Raw genomic sequence first — 20,172 nt, forward strand, 5'->3', positions numbered from 1 at the left:
AAAACAATCTCTTAGTTCTTTTGAATGTAGCTGCTGTGAGATTATGGGATGGGGGGAAAATTTTGCTCTCACCTTACTGGGCATAATTACTCTCCTCTTCCCACATGCTCTGTCTCATCAATCATCCCCACACCGATATCCCAACATGATGCTTTATACTTGAGAGTTTAAAGCCATCTTGAGATTACCCTTTCAAATCCTTCTTGCATGTGAGTGTCTTCTCCTGGTATAACTTTCTGGAGTTCTTCTAGGCCTTGTTGGATCTGTTCCCTAAAACCTAAAAGTATCTTGTTAGTCTCACGAGAGTATTTTCACCTTGCTATTGACAGCCACACATACTAGTTTGATTTCCATGAATATGCTGTATTGCTCTGATAGCTCTCAATAGCAGCAGAGGGAAAAGCCTTTGTGGTACATCACCCACCAGCCTCAGCCACAGCTAGAGTAGAATGAGTTGGATTTCGACAATGTAAGGAACCTTCTGCAGGAACTCTCCATTTGCTTTTCAGATTTTCTTCTTTGGTAGCATGGACAAAGCTTTCTTTCCACACTGGAAGTGAGCCTAAAAATGTCCCTGCTCCTAATGGGACACAAAACCACAACGGTGAAGATGCTTATATGAACCAGAGAGTGATGAATACCAAGAAACCAGGAGAAGCCAGGGAAAGCCATGTCAAGGCTGTGGCTGGGAGGCACCCACTCAAATAATGCCAAAGGAAACCGCACAGTCACCTTTGAAAGCAAAAAGAAAAAAATCAACAAAAACAATCACAACATGGAATCCACACCTCTCATAAGAACAGGAGCAATTGGTGGCTGACACCTTGTGCTCTTCCTCAGTTTGGTCTACTTGGGGCAGGAAGAGGAAATGGGGCAGAGGTTGGGAGAGGGCTGGAGTGTCATCTGGGGCCACATGGAGTCTTGCAGACTTCTGTCTCTGGAGGGTAAGACCCAGAGATGCAGATATCCACACTCATATTACTATCTCTGCAGCAGTGCTTACTGAGAGCCCAGCCTCACACGTAAACCACAAGCTTTTGGGAGGGGTCAGGATGGCCTTCCTCCTGCTTCATTTTCACAGTGGAGATGGAAATGCACAACTTAAGCAAGGAAGAAAGAGCCTTCAGTCAGGAGAGTCTCTACCATTCTGAGGGAACATGATACAGAAAGCCCTGCTCAAAGATGTTGCCTTCACCTCTCTATCACCTCTTTGTGTGGGTGCTATTCTCCCTCTATCAAAGAGATAAAATTTGGGCTCAAAGAGAGCAAGTCTCTGCTCTCAGAGACCAGAAGTTAAAGGTGCTGACTCGATCGCCACTGTGCACACTGACTACAAAATCTCACAGCCCGGCTCTGTTGAGTTCAGGCAATACGACACTCCCAAGAATTCCCATTTTATGATGTCTCTTCAGTGCTACAGCTAAGGACAGGGATCACAAAAAGCAGAAGGAACCTGTCCAAGGCCTCATGAGTAGCCAGTGGCAAGGTTGAGATTCCACATTAAGGTCCTACTATGATCTGCGCTGATAAGCATTTTCTTCTGAATGGATGACCCAGTGCATGAAGACCTGATCACCTTGGCAATCGTGTGGGTAGAAGTTCTATTGAAAACTATTAATCCTGGATTAAAACTGATATGAGAGGAGGCCTGGATGGGGCTAAAGGGGGTGGATAACTAGGCTGTTGGAACATTTCAATGGCACAGTGAAAGGGCCCGGCACATTTCCCTGTGGTTCCTGCTCTCAGGTGGACTACTCATCACCATGTCACTAAATTTTTTGGAAAGGCACAGGCTATTATCTGGTTGTCTCATTAGAACTCAGCCATGAAATCTAGTAGCTCACTCATATCTCTGGTTGACTCATCAGCAAAGTGTAGTTTTTCACCTTCAGAACTATCTAGAAATGGATCTATATCCCAAATGGAGAGCACTAAGAGCTGTGCCACCTCTGACCTCACAAAAGCCTCTGGGAAAATACCTGCCCCTCTGCCTCCTCTACCACACACTCTGGGTGAAGCTGCCAGAGTCTTCTGAAGATGAAGCTCAAATCATATTATTCTTGCCTCTGCCCAAGACACTCCCATGACAAGTCACTATGTCCCTGTAAAAGCTCACCTCTCACTAGCTGCCTCCACTGCTCCAGCCTCAATATCACTGGTCTTCTAAGACTCCTGGCTTTGATAGACCCTCTGCATCAGCAAGCCTGACCTTTTCCTGGGCCCAAGTCTGTTTGGTTCCCTGCTATGTCTTCTAGGTCTTGTGACTAGAATTTAACAGACATTCAATATATTCTTGTGAAGTGGTAGGTAGAGGAAGAGGAATCACTACTTCCAGTCATCTCAGGAAGAGAGGAGACTTTCTTGGCCATATAGGAATGCCAGACTGAAATGGACCTAGTCACTGACCCCAGGACACATCTCTGCCCTTGTGCCCTGTGATGGATGGAAGCCATTGTTTGTGCTATATTTTTTCCATCACCTCCAATATTTCCATATTTCATCAAAAGGCACAATTTCAACGATGTTGTTTGTTCTTTTTTTGATGAGAAAGAAAAAAATAACTCAAGCAGAGCTCTTTCCTGTGGCTTGGCACTCATGAGTTCCCAAAAGCAAAGGCAGGAATGGGAAATCAGAGTCTGTTCCTGAGCATACAGAGATGGTAGCCCCAAGGTCCTTCAAAATAGCTGGGAGGAGGGGCAGCCACGGGGGAAGAAGACTATTTTCTGAAAATTAGATTGGTTGTCAAAATTAAATATACAACCTTAAGACACACAAACAAAAACATATCCTGGGAGTTTAAAGCAATCCTGGGAGGTGGAGGTGCAGAGTAATGCTGGTGACTACAATTCTTGGCTTCAAACTATACTACAGAGCCACAGTGACAAATACAGACAGGTAGGCCAATAGGATACAATAGAAGATTCAGAAATAAACCTGCACAGTAGAGCCACCTGATTCATTACTGTATTAAAAACAAAATGAAACAGCTTCCATTAGAGGGCTGGAGAAATGGCTCATTGGTTAAGAGGTTTAAAGTTTGGTTCTTAAACCTGACATGGGGTAGTTCAGGACCCCCTATAACTTCAGCACAGGTGAACCTAATTCTCCATTCTGGCTTCTGAGGATACCTGTATTCATGTGTACATACTCCCCTAAATCCTGCATACGTATAATTAATAATAAAATAAATCCATAAAAATACACTGGAAATAGAAGACAGTCTCTTTACAAATGATGCTGAAAATAGGTTATTCACATGTAGAAGGATGTCATTTGATCTCTACCTCTTGCCTAGTACATAAATCAACCCAAAATGGATCACTGTCTTAGTTATAATACCTGACACTCTGAAATTACTAGAGGAAGATGCAAAACACTTCCACACAGAAGTAAGAGAGGGATGTTCTGAAATGGGCTCCAGTATCTCAGGAAATAATAAGAACTGGCTAATGGGATTATATCAAATATTCACAGCAGAGGAAAGAGCTGAGCAAAGAGATGGCTTAAGAATAGACTCTCTTGGCCAGTCATCTGACAGGAGATTAATGCCTAGAATCTAGGAAGAGCTAAAAACAAACAACCCCCTCAAAACCAACCAAACTAACATTCTAATCAGCAAATAGGGAAATGAACTTCACAAAGGAAGAAATACAAAAGGTCAAGACATATGTGAAAAAATGCCCTACATCCTCAACCACCAGGAAATTGCAAATGAAATTACATTGCGATCTCTTCTCACCATAGATAGAATGAATGGCTGTTACCGAGAAAATGATGGATGCCACTGAGGACCCTTTTTCCATTGCAGTGGAACTGACAGAGCCACTGTGGAAACCAGCACAATGTTCCTGAAACAACTGCAAACAAACCCTGAAGTGTCAAAGCTATTCCACCACTGCTAACACCTGAAGGAGTTCAGTAAGTCATTGGGTCTCAGGTCTATGTGAAAAGCCGTGTTACTGGCTGCACAATTGATGACATCCAGAAGAGAGAACCAGGACAGATGTCCACCAAGAGATGGATGTACAAAGATGTACATATGTGCAAACACACAGAGAAGAGATATCATGACCAAGAAAATGGGTAGAAATAGAGACTATAGAGGTAAGTGACATAAGCTAGGTTCAAAAAGATAAAGATTGCTTGTGTTCTCTCCTATGTTGAAGCCAGAGGAGAAAAACTTGAACATTAAAGTATAAGGGGGGTTGTTAGAGCTGGGAAAGGGGTAGAGGGGGCAGAGGATGATCAGAAAGCACAACAAAGGGGACCTATGCCTAAGGTGTGTGACATGGAGACAATATCATGATGAACCTCATTATTTAGAATTAAAATAAAAAGTAAACATGATTTTTTTATTTGGTCATGAACGAGTGAAGTCTGGAATATTGTTGGTAGCACTAAAACCAGAATGTTATGTTAACACTGAACTTATAAAAAGAAAGCTTGAAAAAAAAATAGCCACAGAGGGCCTCGGAAAGACTCTACCTATCAGCATATCACAAAGATGCTGAAATTCATAACCAATCTTTCAGCAGAGTGGAGGGAATCATATGAAAGAAGGTGGAGTTAGTATGACCAGGAGAGGACAGGAGTTCCACAAGGACCAAATATATCTGGAGACAGGGGTCTTTTATGAGCCTGTATCTCCAACCAAGGATCGTGTATGGATATAACCTAGAATCCCTGCTCAGATGTAACCCATGGTAGCTCAGTATCCAAGTGTGTTTTCCTAGTAAGGGGAACAGGGACTATTTCTGACATGAACTCAATGGCTGGCTCTTTGACCTTCCCCTCACACCACCAAGAGAGAAGCAGTCTTGCTAGGCCACAGAGAAGGACATTGTAGCCAGTCCTGAAGAAACCTAATAAGCTAGGTTCAGATGGAAAGGGAGGAGGACCTCCCCTATCAGTGGACTTGGAAAGGGGCAGGCAGGAGATGAGGGAGAGAGGGTGGGATTGGCAGGGAATGAGGAAGTGGGCTACAGCTGGAATACAGTTAATAAATTGTAACTAATATTAAAAAAATAAAAATTTAATTTAAAAAAGAGAAAAAAATTATTATGTTGGGGTTTTGTAAGAGTCCTTGCCAGGATTATCTTCTGCCAAATAAACTATGGGAATGGGTGTATTTTTCTTCTAAGCCTTTTTCTTCTCCTTTATGAAGTTTTTCTTGAGCAAGTGCTCTCAGTATATCTCTCTCCGTCCCTTGAGAAACTCCCCAGCTACACCAACTTCTTAACTGGTCCCATGCCTTGTTGCTTGTCTCACCACTCCCTAATCCTTCTCTTAGTGCCCAAAACATCTAGACATCTGAAAAGAGACAGTAGCCTGGGAATTCGTGGTTCTATTCTCACACTGGGGACACCTAATATTAAGGGGTGCCTCCTTATGATGTCTAAGAAACCTAAGGAGTAGGGAGCCTCACCTTTTATAGGGTTATCACCTCTCTGGAAAGTCAGTTATCAGTGCAGCACAACAACTTCCTGGGAAATGAGTGGCTGGGAATCCTACACAAGAGGCTGTTACTAAAATGTCCTGTTTTCCTTGCTGGTTTCCCTGTCTTCCAATGTTCCTACTGAGAAGCTGGGGATTTTCAGGCCATACATCTTGTGTTCTTCTCACAACACAAAGCACTTAGCGGGTATAGCACAGGAGGCCACCAGATGAATGAGTCCAGCTAATGTGCACCATTCATTCATAACTGCTACTTTATTCTCTAGCAAGTCCATACAGTAGCAGAGCAGTCATTTGTTAGGGTGAGGGCATGGTCACAGTGGGCCTGAGGATGACTTTCTGGGGGTAGGAGGTGAGCGCGTTGTGGCATTTTGATGATGTCTGCTGATGAAAACAGCAAAGGAACTGCACACAGGAGCATTTCAGGATGCGCTTCCCATGTCTCCACTGGGAAGTCCTTTGCAGAGTTCCACAACATCCATTTTTGTTGTTGTGCAAAAATGACCCCCACCGTCCACAGATAACGCAGCTGCATGGTCATTGTGGCAGCCTCATTTGTTTTAATAATAATAATAATAATAATAATAATAATAATAATAATAATAATAATAAAGAGGCAGGTTATATTAATACATTGGCCAAAAGTTTTGTCCAGCCAAGTGCTCCAACTGTCAAGAGTGCTTGGTTATGCCAGAGGAACTTAACTTTTACGTCACAGAGTTCGTCAAGGTACTGATAAAAGCCAGAATGATTTTCGAAAACTGCTCTAATCACACAGATATCTAAGAATTGCATAACAAATTATACATCTTATGGGGGCTACAATCTGGCCACAGGTACGGGCTTGGACACTTTTGTCTGTGGCGTCGCATGTCTTCTAGGTCCGGGAACTTCACAGTTACAGCTGGACCTCAGAAGCATCTTCCGATGACTTAATGGGCCTTGGAGCTTCTCTGCTCCAGCCAGGCCTCAGTTGCGAAGGAAGCTGCAGTTGCTTGGGAGGTGCCTCCCACGGCTGGTCTGATAAGGTGGTCCTTTCAGGGCCAGTTTGTTAAGCTAGTCTGGGATTTTCAAACAGCCATTTGGGAATAGGCTAGGTATTGGCGGGCTATCAGATTTCTCATCATGAGTGTAGCCTGCTGCACTTGTGTAGTCTCCAGCTGCGTTTTTATACACTTTTGGGGCTCATGGCTTGGCTTATTGTTCTTACACATGTGCAAGCTGCTAATCAGCTGACATTACTTAATTTCATTACTTAATATCTAGGGGTGTTACTTTAATTGTTATACTTTATTCCAGAGCATCACTTAGCTTATCATTCTTGCACACACACACACACACACACACACACACACACACACACACTCACACACATGTCAGCTGCCTTAAGGACATTACTTAGTTACTATTACTACGAATATCTTCTTATCTACTCTTGACAGCTCTGCTGTCTTACAAACTCTCAATGTCTTAGGGGTATTGCCCAGTCAGTGTCAACAAAAATGTCCCTTAACTTTGCTCCTGACAGCACTGCTGTCTTACAGGCTCATTACAGATAAAATAGTGTCCTCTGCAGATAACTCTTTGTGATGCAATCTGGAAAGATGCTGTCCTCCACACTCTCTTATGGTGTGATGGAGTCTGACATAATGGCAACGTCTTCTTTCTCACCTAGTGTGATGGTGTCTGGCAAGATGGGGTCCATCTTACCAGACACAAGCATGGAGTACTCATTGGTCTCTTCCAGCATGATAATGTCCTTCTTGGTCTCTTCTGACATGATGGCATCCTCCTCTTCTCTCCTGGTGTGATGGTGTCTGGAAAGATGGTGTCCTCCTCTGTCTCTTCCAGTGTGATGATGTCGGCCAAGTTACTGTCCTCTTTGGTGTCTTCCGACATGATGGTGAACTTCTGGGTCCCTTCTGGTGGGATTTTGTCCGCCACTATGATGTTTTCAGCTAGATGGTGTGCTCTTCAGTCTCTGCCACTGTAATGGTGTCTGGCAAGATGGTGTACTCCAATGTGTGTCCAATGTGATGGTGTCGGGCAAGGTGGTGTCCTCCTCAGACAAAGTCTTCCGGCATTTTGGTGTCTGGCACGATGGGGTACTCCTTCTTCTATTCTCACATGATGGTGTCCTCCTCAGACTATTACTGTGTGATGATACCTGGCAAGATGGTGTCCTCCTCTGTCTCTTCCAGTGTAATGGTGTTTAGCAAGATGGTATCCTCTTCTGTCTCTTGCAGTGAGATGGTGTCTGCCAAGTTACTGTCCTCCTTGGTGTCTTCTGGCATGATGGTATCCTCCTAGATCTCTCCCAGTGTGATGGATTCTGGCAAAATGGAACTCTACTTGGTCTCTTCATGAAAGCGGGCAGGATGGAGTACTCCTTGGTCTCTTCTGGGATGATGGTGTCTTCCTAGGTCTCTTCCAGTGTGATGTTGTATGGTATGATGGTATCCACCTCAGTCTCTTTGGGAGTGAAGGTGTTTGAAAAGATGGTGTCCTCTTTAGTCTCATTGGGCATGCAAGTATCTGGGAGGATGGAATACTCTTCAGCCTCTTCTGGCATGATGGAGTACTCCTTGATTTCTTCTGGCATGATGGTGTCTTCCTATATCTCTTTCAGTGTGATGGTGTCTGGCAAGATGGTGTCCTCCTCAGTGGGTTCCAGCTTGTAGGTGTCTATCAGGAAGTAGTCCTGCTTGGTGTCTTCCCCTATGATGGTTTCTGGGAAGATGGTATCCTCCACCATCTCTTCAGGTGTGATGGTGTATGGCAAAATGGTATCCTCCTCAGTCTCCTACACTGTGATGGTGTCTAGCAAGATGGTTTCCTCCTATGTGTCTTCTGGTGTAATGGTGTCAGGCAAGGTGGTGTTCTCCTCAGAATCTTCCGGCATGCTGGTATCTGGCAGGACGAAGTACTCTTAGGTCTATTCAGGCATGATGATGTCCTCCTCATTCTCACCTGGCATGATGGTGTCCTCCTCAGTCTCTTCCTGTGTGATGGTGTCTGACAATATGTTGCTCTTCTTGGTCTTTTCTGGTGTGACAGTGTCTGTTAATATTATGTGCTCCCCAGTCTCATCCGGTGTGATGGAGTCTCAAATGATGGTGTCCTCCTAGGTCTCTCATATTGTGATGGAACCTCTCAGGATGGGGTCCTCCTTGGACTCTACAAGCAAGCTAGTGTCTGGCAAGATGGAGTATTCCTAAGTCTCTTCTGGCATGATGATGTGCTCCTTGGTCTCTTTTGATATGATGGTGTACTCCTAAGTTTCTTCCAGTGTTTGTTTTGTGGCATGATGGTGTCTTCCTCAGTCCCTTTCAGTTTGATGGTGTCTAGCAAGACGGTGTCCTCCTCAATATCTTCCGGCATGCTGGTGTCTAGCATGAAAGTGTCCTTTCCAGTCTCTTAAGGTGTGATGGTATCTAGGAAGAGGAAGTCCTCCTTGGGCTCTCCAAGTGTGATGGTTTCTGGCAAGATGGTATTCTCCTTGGTCTTTTACATCATGCAGGTGTCTGTCAGGATGGAGTACTCTTCGGTAACTTCCGGCATGATGGTGTCTTCATCGGTACCTTCAGGCATCATGGTGTCCTCCTTTGTCTCTTCTGGTGTTAGGGTATCTGGCAAGATGGTGTCATTTTCAGTATCTTCCAGCAAGATGGTGTCTGGCAGGATGGAGTACTCCTTGGTCTCTTCTGGCATGGTGGCGTCCTCCTAGGTCCCTCCCAGTATGCGCTTTCTTCCTCGTTCTCTTCCAGATGATGGTGGCTTCCTCCATAACTTCTGGTGTGAAGTATCTGGCAAGATGGTGTCCTCCTCAGCATCTTCAATGTGATGCTGTCTGGCAAGATGATGTCGTCCAGCATCCTGGTGTATGACAGAATGGAGTATTCCTCTGTCTCTTCCAGCATTACTTTCTCTTCCTCAGTATCTTCTGGTATGATATTCCTCAGTCTCTTCCACTGTAATGGTTTCTTCCCCAGTGTCGTCCTCTGTCTCTTCCAGTGTGATAATGTCAGGCAAAATATTGCCTCCACAGTCTCTTCTAGCATGCTGATGTCCAGCAAGGCAGTGTCCTCTCCAGTCTCTTCCAGTATGATGGTCTCTTGTAAGATGGTATCCTCCATGGTCTATTGCAGCATTCTGGTGTTTGGCAAGATGATGTACTCCTCAATCTTTCCGTTGTGATGGTGACTGGCAAGACAGTGTTCTCCTTGTTCTATTCAGGCATTCTGTTGTCTGGCAGGATGGAGTACTCCTAGGGCTCTTCTGGCATGATGGTGCCTGACTCAGTCAATTCTGGTTTGATGGGATCTTGCAAGATGGGGTCCTCCTCGGTCTCTACAAGCAGGCTATTGACTGACAGGAGGAAGAAAGTACTCCTTCATCTCTTCAATCATAAGGGTGTCATGATGATTTCTTCTGGCATGATGTGACCTCCTAGGTCTCTTCCAGTGTGATGTTGTCTGGTATGACGTTTTTCTCCTCAGTCTCTTCCGGTGTGATGGTGTCTGGCAAGATGGTGTCTTCCTCGGTCTCCCTTAGCAGGCTGGTCTCTGGAAGGATGGAGAACTCCTTCTTCTCTTCCTACAAGATGGTGTCCTCCTAGGTATCTTCCAGGGTGATGATGTCTGGAAAATGGTGTCCTCCTTGCTTCGTTCCAACAGGCTGATGTCTGGCAAGATAGGGTACTCCTTGGTCTCTTCCAGCATGATAGAGTCCTACTCCGTGACATCTAGCATGACTGTATCCTCCTCTTTCTCTCCTTGTTGATGTTATCTGGCAAGGCAGGGTCCTGCTTGGTCTTTTCTAATAAGCTGCTCTCTTGCAGGACAGAGTACTTATTGTCTCTTCTGGCAAGACGGTGTACTCCTCGGTCTCTTCCAGGAGGATGGTGTCTGGCAGGATGGAGTACTCCTTGGTCTCTTCTGGCTTGATGATATCCTCCTCTTTCTCTCCTTGTTGATGTTGTCTGGCAAGGCGGGGTCCTCCTTGGTCTTTTCTAGGAAGCTGATGTCTGGCAGGATGGAGTACTCATTGTCTGTTCTGGCAAGATGGTGTTCTCCTTGATGTCTACAATCATGATGGTGTATAGCAAGAAGGTGGCCTCCTCGATCTCGTCCGGTGTGATGTAGTCTGTCATGATGGTGTTCTCCTCAGTCTCTTCTCGCAAGATGGTGTTTCCTTGGTTGCTTCCAGTGTGATATTGTCTGTAATGATGATGGTCTCCTTAGTCTCTTCAGGTGTGAGTGTCTGGCGAGGAAGTTGTCTGGCAGGATGGAGTACTCCTCGGTATCTTCTGGTATGATCGTGTCCTTCCTATCACGCTTGATGGTTTTTAGCAAGATGGGGTCCAGCTTGGTCTTTTCTGGCAAGCGGGTGAGCAGGATAGATCACTCCTTTTTCATTTCCAGCATGATTGTGTACTCCTAGGTATCTTCTGGTGTGATATTGTCTGGCAGAATGGTATATTCTTCTGTCTCTTCCACTGTAATGGTTTCTTCCTCAGTGTCATCCTCTGTCTCTTCCAATGTGATAGTGTCTGGCAAAATAGTGTCCTCCTTGGTCTCCGCTAGCATGCTGATGTCCAGCAAAGCAGTGTCCTCTTCTGTCTTTTCCAGTATGATGATTTCTGGCAAGGTGGTGTACTGCATGGTCTATTGCATCATCCTGGTGTCTGGCAAGATGGTGTACTCCTCACTCTCTTCTGGTGTGATGGTGTCTGGCAAGGCAGTATTCTCCTTGGTCCCTTCAAGCATCCTGTTTTCTGGCAGGTTGGAGTACTCCTCGTTCTTTTCTTGCATGATGGTGCCTGCTTCAGTCTCCTCTGGTTTGATGGTGTCTGGCAAGATGGGGTCCTCCTCGGTCTCTTCAAGCAGGGTAGTGCTTGACAGGAAGAATAAAGTACTCTTTGGTCTCTTCAATCATAACGATGTCCTCCTTGATCTATTCTGGCGTGATGTGTCCCTCCTAGGTCTCTTCCAGTGTGATGTTGTCTGCTCTGATGTTTTTCTACTCAGTCTCGTCCAGTGTGATGGTGTCTGGCAAGATGGTGTCTTCCTCGTTCTCTGTTAGAAGGCTGGTGTCTGGAAGGATAGAGTACTCCTTCTTCTCTCCCGAAAATATCGTGTTTTCCTAGGTTTCTTCCAGGGAGATGATGTCTTGCAAGATGGTGTCCTCCTCGGTCTCTTCCAACGTGATGGTGTGTAGCACGAAGGTGGCCTCCTAGATCTCTTCCGGTATGATGTAGTCTGGCATGATGGTGTCCTCCTTAGTCTCTTCTGGCAAGATGGTGTTTCCTTGGTTGCTTCCAATGTGATATTGTCTGGCATGATGATGGTCTCCTCATTTTCTTCAGGTGTGAGTGTCTGGCTAGAGGGTGTCCTTCCTCCTCTTTCTCTTCCAGGAGGATGGTGTCTGGCAGGATGGAGTAGTCCTTGGTATCTTCTGGTATGATGGTGTCCTCCATTTCCTATCATGCTTGATGGTTTTTGGCTAGATGGGGTCCAGCTTGGTCTCTTCTGGCAAGCGGGAGAGCAGGATAGAATATTCCTTTTTCTCTTCCAGCATGATGGTGTCCTCCTCGGTCTTTTCCCATGTGATATTGTCTGGCATGATTGGGTCCTCCTCAGTCTCTTCAGTGTGATGGTGTCTGGCAAGATGGTGTCCTCCTCGTTCTCTTCCAGCATGCTTGTGTCTGGCAGAATGTAGTATTGCTCTGTCTCTTCCAGCATTATTGGGCTTCCTCTGTCTATTCAGGGATGATGGAGTCCTCCTTAATCTCTTCCAGGTTGATGTTCTTTGGCATGTTTTGTCCTCTTTAGTCTCTCTCAGTGTGATGGTGTCTGGCAAGATGGTATCCTCCCCTGTCTCTTCTGGTGTGATGTAGTCTTGAAAGATGATGTCCTCCAAGGTCTCTTCCGGTTTGATGATGTCTGGCAAGATGGGGTCCTCCCCTGTCTGTTCCTGTGTTATGCAGTCTGGAAAGATGATGTCCTCCATGGTCTATTCTGTCATGATGTTGTCTGGCAGGATGGAGTAACCCTTAGTCTCCTCCCGGATGATGGTGTCTTCCTCGGTATCTTCTGGTGTGATATATCTGGCAGGATTGTATCTTCCTCTGTCTCTTCCACTGTAGTGGTTTCTTCCTCCGTGTCTTCCTCTGTCTCTTCCAGTGTGAGAGTTTCTGGCAAAATAGTGTCCTCCTTGGTCTCCTCTAGCATGCTGATGTCTAGCAAGGCAATGTCCACTTCGATCTCTTCCAGTATGATGGTTTCTGGCAAGATGGTCTATTGCACCATTCTGGTGTTTGGCAAGATGGTGTACTCCTCACTCTCTTCTGGTGTGATGGTGTCTCGCAAGACAGAGTTCTCCTTGTTCTCTTCAGGCATTCTGTTGTCTGGCAGTTTGGAGTACTCCTCGGTCTCTTCTGGCATGATGGTGCCTGCTTCATTCTCTTCTGGTTTGATTGTTTCTGGCAAGATGGGTTCCTCCTCGGTCTCTTCCAGGAGGATGGTGTCTGGCAGCATGGAGTACTGTTCGGAATCTTCTGGTATGATGGTGTCCTCCTCTTCCTATCTGGATTGATGCTTTTTGGCAAGATGGGATCCTCCTTTGTATCTTCTGGCAAGAAGGGGTGCAGGATAGAGTACTCCTTTTTCTCATACTGCATGATGGAATCCTCCTCGGTCTCTTCCCATGTGATGTTGTCTGGCATGATTGGGGCCTCCTCAGTCTATTCAGTGTGATACTGTCTGGCAAAATAGTGTCCTCCTTGGTCTCCTCTAGCATGCTGATGTCTAGCAAGGTGGTGTCTTCTTGGGTCTCTTCCAGTATGATGGTTTCTGTTGTCCTCCACGGTCTATTGAAGCATTCTGGTGTCTGGCAAGATGGTGTACTCCTCACTCTCTTCTGGTATGATGGTGTCTGGCATGAGAGTATTCTCCTTGGTCTCCTCAAACATCATGTTGTCTGGCAGGATGGAGTACTCCTCGGTCTCTTCTGGTATGATGGTGCCTACTTCATCTCTTCTGGTTTCATGGTGTCTGGCAAGTTGGGGTCCTCCTCAGTCTCTTCAAGCAGGGTAGTGGCTGACAAGAGGAAGAAAGTACTCCTTGGTCTCTTCAATCATAAACGTGTCCTCCTTGATCTCTTCTGGCATGATGAGTCCTCCTAGGTCTCCTCCAGTGTGATGTTGTCTGGTATGATGTTTTTCTACTCAGTCCCGTCCAGTGTGATGGTGTCTGGCAAGATGGTGTCTTCCTCGGTCTCCTTTAGCAGGCTGGTGTCTGAAAGGAAGGGGTACACCTTCTTCTCTTCAGAAAACATGGTGTCCTCCTAAGTTACTTCCAGGGTAATGATGTCTGGCAAGATGATTTCCTCCTTGCTTCCTTCCAGCAGGCTGATGTCTGGAGAGAGGGGTACAACTTGGTCTCTTCCAGCATGATGCTGTCCTCTTCCGTGTCTTCTGGCAGTATGGTATCTTCCTCTTTCTCTCCTTATTGGTGTTGTCTGTCATGGCGAGGTCCACCTTGGTCTTTTATATCAAGCTGCTGTTTGGCAGTTTGGAGTACTCATTGTCTCTTCTGAAGATGGGGTCCTCCTTCCCGTCTTCTGGCATGACAGTATCCGCCTCTTTCTCCCCTTGTTAATGTTGTCTGGCAATGCGAGGTCCTCCTTCATCTTTTCTAGCAAGCTGCTCTCTGGCAGGATGGAGTACTCATTGTCTCTTCTGGCAAGATGGTTTCCTCCTCGGTCTCTTCCAACGTGATAGTGTGTAGCAAGAATGTGGACTCCTCGATCTCTTCCGGTGTGATGTAGTCTGGCATGATGGTGTCCTCCTTAGTTTCTTCTGGAAGATGTTGTTTCCTTGTTTGCTTCCAGTTTGATATTGTCTGGCATGATGATGGTCTCAGCAGTCTCTTCAGGTGTGAGTCTGGCAAGAGGGTGTCCTCATCTGTCTCTTCCAGGAGGATGGTGTCTGGCGGGATGGAGTACTCCTCGGTATCTTCTGGTATGATGGTGTCCTCCTCTTCCTATCATGCTTGATGGTTTTTGGCTAGATGGTGTCCAATTGTTCTCTTCTGGCAAGTGGGTGAGCATGATAGAGTACTCCCTTTTCTCTTTCATCATGATGGTGTCCTCCTCAGTCTCTTCCCATGTGATATTGTCTGGCACGATTAGGTACTCCTCAGTCTCTTCAGTGTGATGGTGTCTGGCAAGATGGTGTCCTCCTCATTCTCCTCCAGCATGCTTGTGTCTGACAGAATGGAGTATTCCTCTGTCTCTTCCATCATTATTTTGTCTTCCTCAGTCTCTTCAGGCATGAAGGAGTCCTCCTTAATCTCTACCAGGTTGATGTTCTTTGGCATGTGTTCTCCTCTTTAATCTCTTCCAGTGTGATGGTGTCTGACAAGATGGTGTCCTCCCATGTCTCTACTGGTGTGATGTAGTCTGGAAAGATGATGTCCTCCAAGGCCTCTTCCGGTTTGATGGTGTCTGGCAAGATGGTGTCTTCCTCAGTCTCCTTTAGCAGGCTGGTGTATGGAAGGCTGGAGTATTCCTTCTTCTCTCCTGAAACATGGTGTACTCCTAGGGATCTTCCAGGGTGATGATGTCTGGCAAGATGGTGTCCTCCTTGCTTCCTTCCAGCCGGCTGATGTCTGGCAAGATGGGGTACTCCTTGGTCTCTTTCCACATGATGCTGTCCTCCTCTGTGTCTTCGGACACTAGGGTATCCTCTTCTTTCTCTTTTTATTGATGTTGTCTGTCATGGCGGGGTCCTCCTTTGTCTTTTATAGCAAGCATTTGTCAGGAAGGATGGATTACTCATTGTCTCATCTGGCCAGATGGTGTGCTCCTCGGGCTCTTGCAGAAGGATGGTGTCTGGCAGCATAGAGTACTCCACGGTATCTTCTGGTATAATGGTGTCCTCCTTTTCTTATCCGGCTTGATGCTTTTGGCAATTTGGGATCCACCTTTGTCTCTTCTGGCAAGCAGGGGTGCAGTAGAGAATACTCTTTTTTCTCATCCTGCATGATGGTATCCTCCTCGGTCGCTTCCCATGTGATGTTGTCTGGCATGATTGCGTCCTCCTCAGTCTATTTAGTGTAATAGTGTCTGGCAAAATAGTGTCCTCATTGGTCTCCTCTAGCATACTGATGTCTAGCAAGGCAGTGTCTTCTTTGGTCTCTTCCAGTATGATGGTTTCTGGCAAGATGGTGTCCTCCACTGTCTATTGCAGCATTCTGGTCTCTGGCAACATGTTGTCCTCCTCACTCTCTTCTGGTGTGATGGTGTCTGGCAAGACAGTGTTCTCTTGGTCTCCTCAACCATCCTATTGTCTGGCAGGATGGAGTACTCCTTGGTCTCTTCTGGCATGATGGTGCCTGCTTCAGTCTCTTCTGGTTTGATGGTGTCTGGCAAGATGGGGTCCTCCTCGGTCTCTTCAAGCAGGGTAGTGGTTGACAGGAAGAATAAAGTACTCTTTGGTCTCTTCAATCATAACGGTGTCCTCCTCAATCTATTATGGCGTGATGTGTTCTTCTAGGTCTCTTCCATTGTGATCTTGTCTGTTATGTTGTTTTTCTACTCGGTCTCGTCCAGTGTGATGGTGTCTGGCAAGATGGTGTCTTCCTTGTTCTCCTTTAGCAAGCTGGTGTCTGGAAGGATGGAGTACTCCTTCTTCTCTTCGAAACATGGTATCCTTCTAGGTATCTTCCAGGGTGATGATATCTGGGAAGATGGTGTTCTCCTTGCTACCTTCCAGCAGGATGGTAAAATGGGGTACTCCTTGACTCTTCCAGCATGATTGTGTCCTGCTCCATGTCTTCTGGCACTATGGTATCTTCCTCTTTCTCTCCCTATTGATGTTGTCTGTCATGGCGGGGTCCACCTTGGTCTTTTATAGCAAGCTGCTGTCTGAATAGATGGAGTACTCATTGTTTCTTCTGGCAAGATGTTGTCCTCCTCCATGACTTCTGGCATGATAATATCCTCCTCTTTTTCTCTCCTTGTTAATGTTGTCTGTTAAGGCGAGGTCCTCCTTGGTCTTTTTTAGTAAGATGCTGTCTGGCAGGATGGAGTACTCATTGTCTCTTCTGGCAAGATGGTGTCCTCCTCAGTTACTTCCAACATGATTGTGTGTAGCAAGAAGGTGGCCTCCTCGATCTCTTCTGGTGTGATATAGTCTGGCATGATGGTGTCCTGCTCATACTCTTCTGGCAAGATGGTCTTTCCTTGGTTGCTTCCAGTGTGATATTATCTGACATGATGATGGTCTCCTCAGTCTCTTCAGGTGTGAGTGTCTGGCAAGAGGGTGTCCTCCTCTGTCTCTTCCAGGAGGATGGTGTCTGGCAGGATGGAGCACTCCTCGGTATCTTCTAGTATGATGGTATTCTCCTCTTCCTCTCTTGCTTGATGTTTTTTTGCTTGATGGGGTCCAATTGGTCTCTTCTGGCAAGTGGGTGAGCAGCATAGAGTACTCCTTCTTCTCTTCCATCATGATGGTGTCCTACTTGGTCTTTTCCCATGTGATATTGTCTGGCACGATTTGTTCCTCCCAACTCTCTTCAGTGTGATGCTGTCTGTCAATATGGTGTCCTCTTCGTTCTCCTCCAGCATGCTTGTGTCTGGCAGAATGGAGTATTCCTCTTTATTTTCCAGCATTATTGTGTCTTCCTCGGTCTCTTCAGGCTTGAAGGAATCCTCCTTGATATCTTCCAGGATGATGTTCTTTGGCATGTGTTCTCCTCTTTAATCTCTTCCACTGTAATGGTGTCTGGCAAGATGGTGTCTTAACCTGTCTCTTCTGGTGTGAGGTACTCTGGGAAGATGATGTCTTCCACAGTGTCTTCCGGTTTGATAGTGTCTGGCACGATGGTGTCTTCCTTGGTCTCCTTTAACAGGTTGGTGTCTGGAAGGATGGAGTACTCCTTCTTCTCTAAAGAAATCATGGTGCCTCCTAGGTATCTTCCAGGGTGATGATGTCTGGCAAGATGGTGTCCTCCTTCCTTCCAGCAGGCTGATGTCTGGCAAGATGGGGTACTCCTTGGTCTCTTCCCTCATGATGGTGTCCTCCTCCCTCTGTTCTCCCACTATGGTATCCTCCTCTTTCTCTTTTTATTCATATTGTCTGTCATGGCAGGGTCCTATTTGGTCTTTTATAGCAATCAGCTGTCTGGAAGGATGAATTACTCATTGTCTATTCTGGCAAGATGCTGTCCTCCTTGGTCTCTTCCAGGAGGATGGTGTCTGGCAGGATGGAGTACTCCTCGGTATCTTCTGGTATGAGGGTGTCCTCCTCTCCCTATCTGGCTTGATGCTTTTTGGCAAGATGGGATCCACCTTTGTCTCTTCTGGAATGCAGGGGTGCAGGATAGAGTACTTCTTTTTCTCATCCTGCATGATGATATCCTCCTTGGTCTCTTCCCATGTGATGTTGTCTGGCATGATAGGGTCCTCCTCAGTCTATTCAGTGTGATACTGTCTGGCAAAATAGTGTCCTCCTTGGTCTCCTCTAGCATGCTGATGTCCAGCAGGGTGGTGTCTTCTTCGGTCTCTTTCAGTATGTTGGTTTCTGGCAAGATGGTGTTCTCCACGATCTATTGCAGCATTCTGGTGTCGGCAAGATGGTGTACTCCTCACTCTCTTCTGGTGTGATGGTGTCTGGCAAGACAGTGTTCACCTTGGTCTCCTCAGGCATCATGTTGTCTGGCAGGATGGAGTACTCCTCGGTCTCTTCTGGCATGATGGTGCCTGCTTCAGTCCCTTCTGGTTTGATGGTGTCTGGCAAGATGGGGTCCTCCTCATTCTCTTCAAGTAGGCTAGTGGCTGCCAGGAGGAAGAAAGTACTCCTTGGTTTCTTCAATCATAAAGGTGTCCTCCTCGATCTCTGCTGGAGTGATGTGTCCGCCTATGTCTCTTCCATTGTGATGTTGTCTGGTATGATGTTTTTCTACTCGGTCTCGTCCAGTGTGATGGTGTCTGGCAAGATGGTGTCTTCCTCGTTCTCCTTTTGCAAGCTGGTGTCTGGAAGGATGGAGTACTCCTTCTTCTCTCCTGAAACATGGTGTCCTTCTAGGTATCTTCCAGGGTGATGATGTCTGGGAAGATGGTGTCCTTGCTTACTTTCATCAGGCTGATGTCTGGCAAGGTGTGTTACTCCTTGGTCTCTTCCAGCATGATGGTGTCCTCCTCCGTGTGTTCTGGCACTATGGTATCCTCCTCTTTCTCTTTTTATTGATGTTGTTTGTCATGGCGGGGTTCTCCTTGTTCTATTATAGTAAGGAGCTGTCTGGCTGGATGGATTACTAATTGTCTCTTCTGGCAAGATGGTGTCCTCCTCGGTCTCTTCCAGGAGGATGGTGTCTGGCAGGATGGAGTACTCCTTGGTCTTTTCCAGCATGAGGGTGTCCTCCTCTGTGTCTTCTGGCACACTGGTATCCTCCTCTTTCTCTCCTTGTTGATGTTGTTTGGCAAGGCAGGGTCCTCCTTGGTCTTTTCTAGCAAGCTGCTGTCTGGCAGGAAGGAGTACTCATTGTCTCTTCTGGCAAGATGGTGTCTTCTTCGGTCTCTTCCTTATTGATGGTGTGCAGCAAGAAGGTGGCCTCCTTGATCTCTTCTGGTGTGATGTAGTCTGGCATGATGGTGTCCTGCTCATTCTCTTCTGGCAAGATGGTGTTTCCTTGGTTGCTTCCAGTGTGATATTGTCTGGCATGATGATGGTCCCCTTAGACTCTTCAGGTGTGGGTAGCTGGCAAGAGGGTGTCCTCCTCTGTCTCTTCCAGGAGGATGGTGTCTGGCAGGATGGAGTACTTCTTGGTATCTTCTGGTATGATGGTGTCCTCCTCTTCCTATCCTGCTTGATGGTTTTTCGATAGATGGGGTCCACCTTGGTCTCTTCTGGCAAGTGGGTGAGCAGGATAGAGTACTCCTTTTTCTCATCAAGCATGATGGTGTCCTCCTCGGTCTCTTCCCATGTGATCTTGTTTGGCATGATTGGGTCCTTCTCAGTCTCTTCAGTGTGATAGTTTCTGGCAAAATAGTGTCCTCCTTGGTATCCTCTAGCATGCTGATGTCCAGCAAGGCGGTGTCCTCTTCGGTATTTTCCAGTATGATGGTTTCTGGCAAGATGGTGTCCTCCACGGTCTATTGCAGCATTCTGGTGTCTGGCAAAATGGTGTACTCCTCACTTTCTTCTGGTGTGATGGTGTCTGGCATCTCCTTGGTCTTCTCAAAGAATCCTGTTTTCTGGCAGGATGAAGTACTCCTCAGTCTCTTCTGGCATGATGGTGCCTGCTTCAGTCTCTTATGTTTTGGTGGTGTCTGGCATGTTAGGGTCCTCCTCGGTCTCTTCAAGTACGCTAGTGCCTGACATTAGGAAGAAAGTACTCCTTGTTCTCTTCAATCATAAAGGTGTCCTCTTCAATCTCTTCAGGCATGAGGTGTCCTCCTAGGTCTCTTCCAGTGTGATGTTGTCTGGTATGATGTTTTTCTACTCAGTCCCATCCAGTGTGATGGTATCTGGCAAGATGGTGTCTTTTCGTTTTCCGTTAGCAGGCTGGTGTCTGGAAGGAAGGAGTACTCCTTCTTCTCTTCAGAAAACATGGTGTCTTCCTAGGTTTCATTAAGGGTAATGATGTCTGGCAAGATGGTGTCCTCCTTGCTTCCTTCCTGCAGGCTGATGTCTGGCAAGATGGGGTACTACTT

Source organism: Meriones unguiculatus, chromosome 3 (assembly GCF_030254825.1).
Source record: "Meriones unguiculatus strain TT.TT164.6M chromosome 3, Bangor_MerUng_6.1, whole genome shotgun sequence".
In the NCBI taxonomy this organism is placed as follows: domain Eukaryota; kingdom Metazoa; phylum Chordata; class Mammalia; order Rodentia; family Muridae; genus Meriones; species Meriones unguiculatus.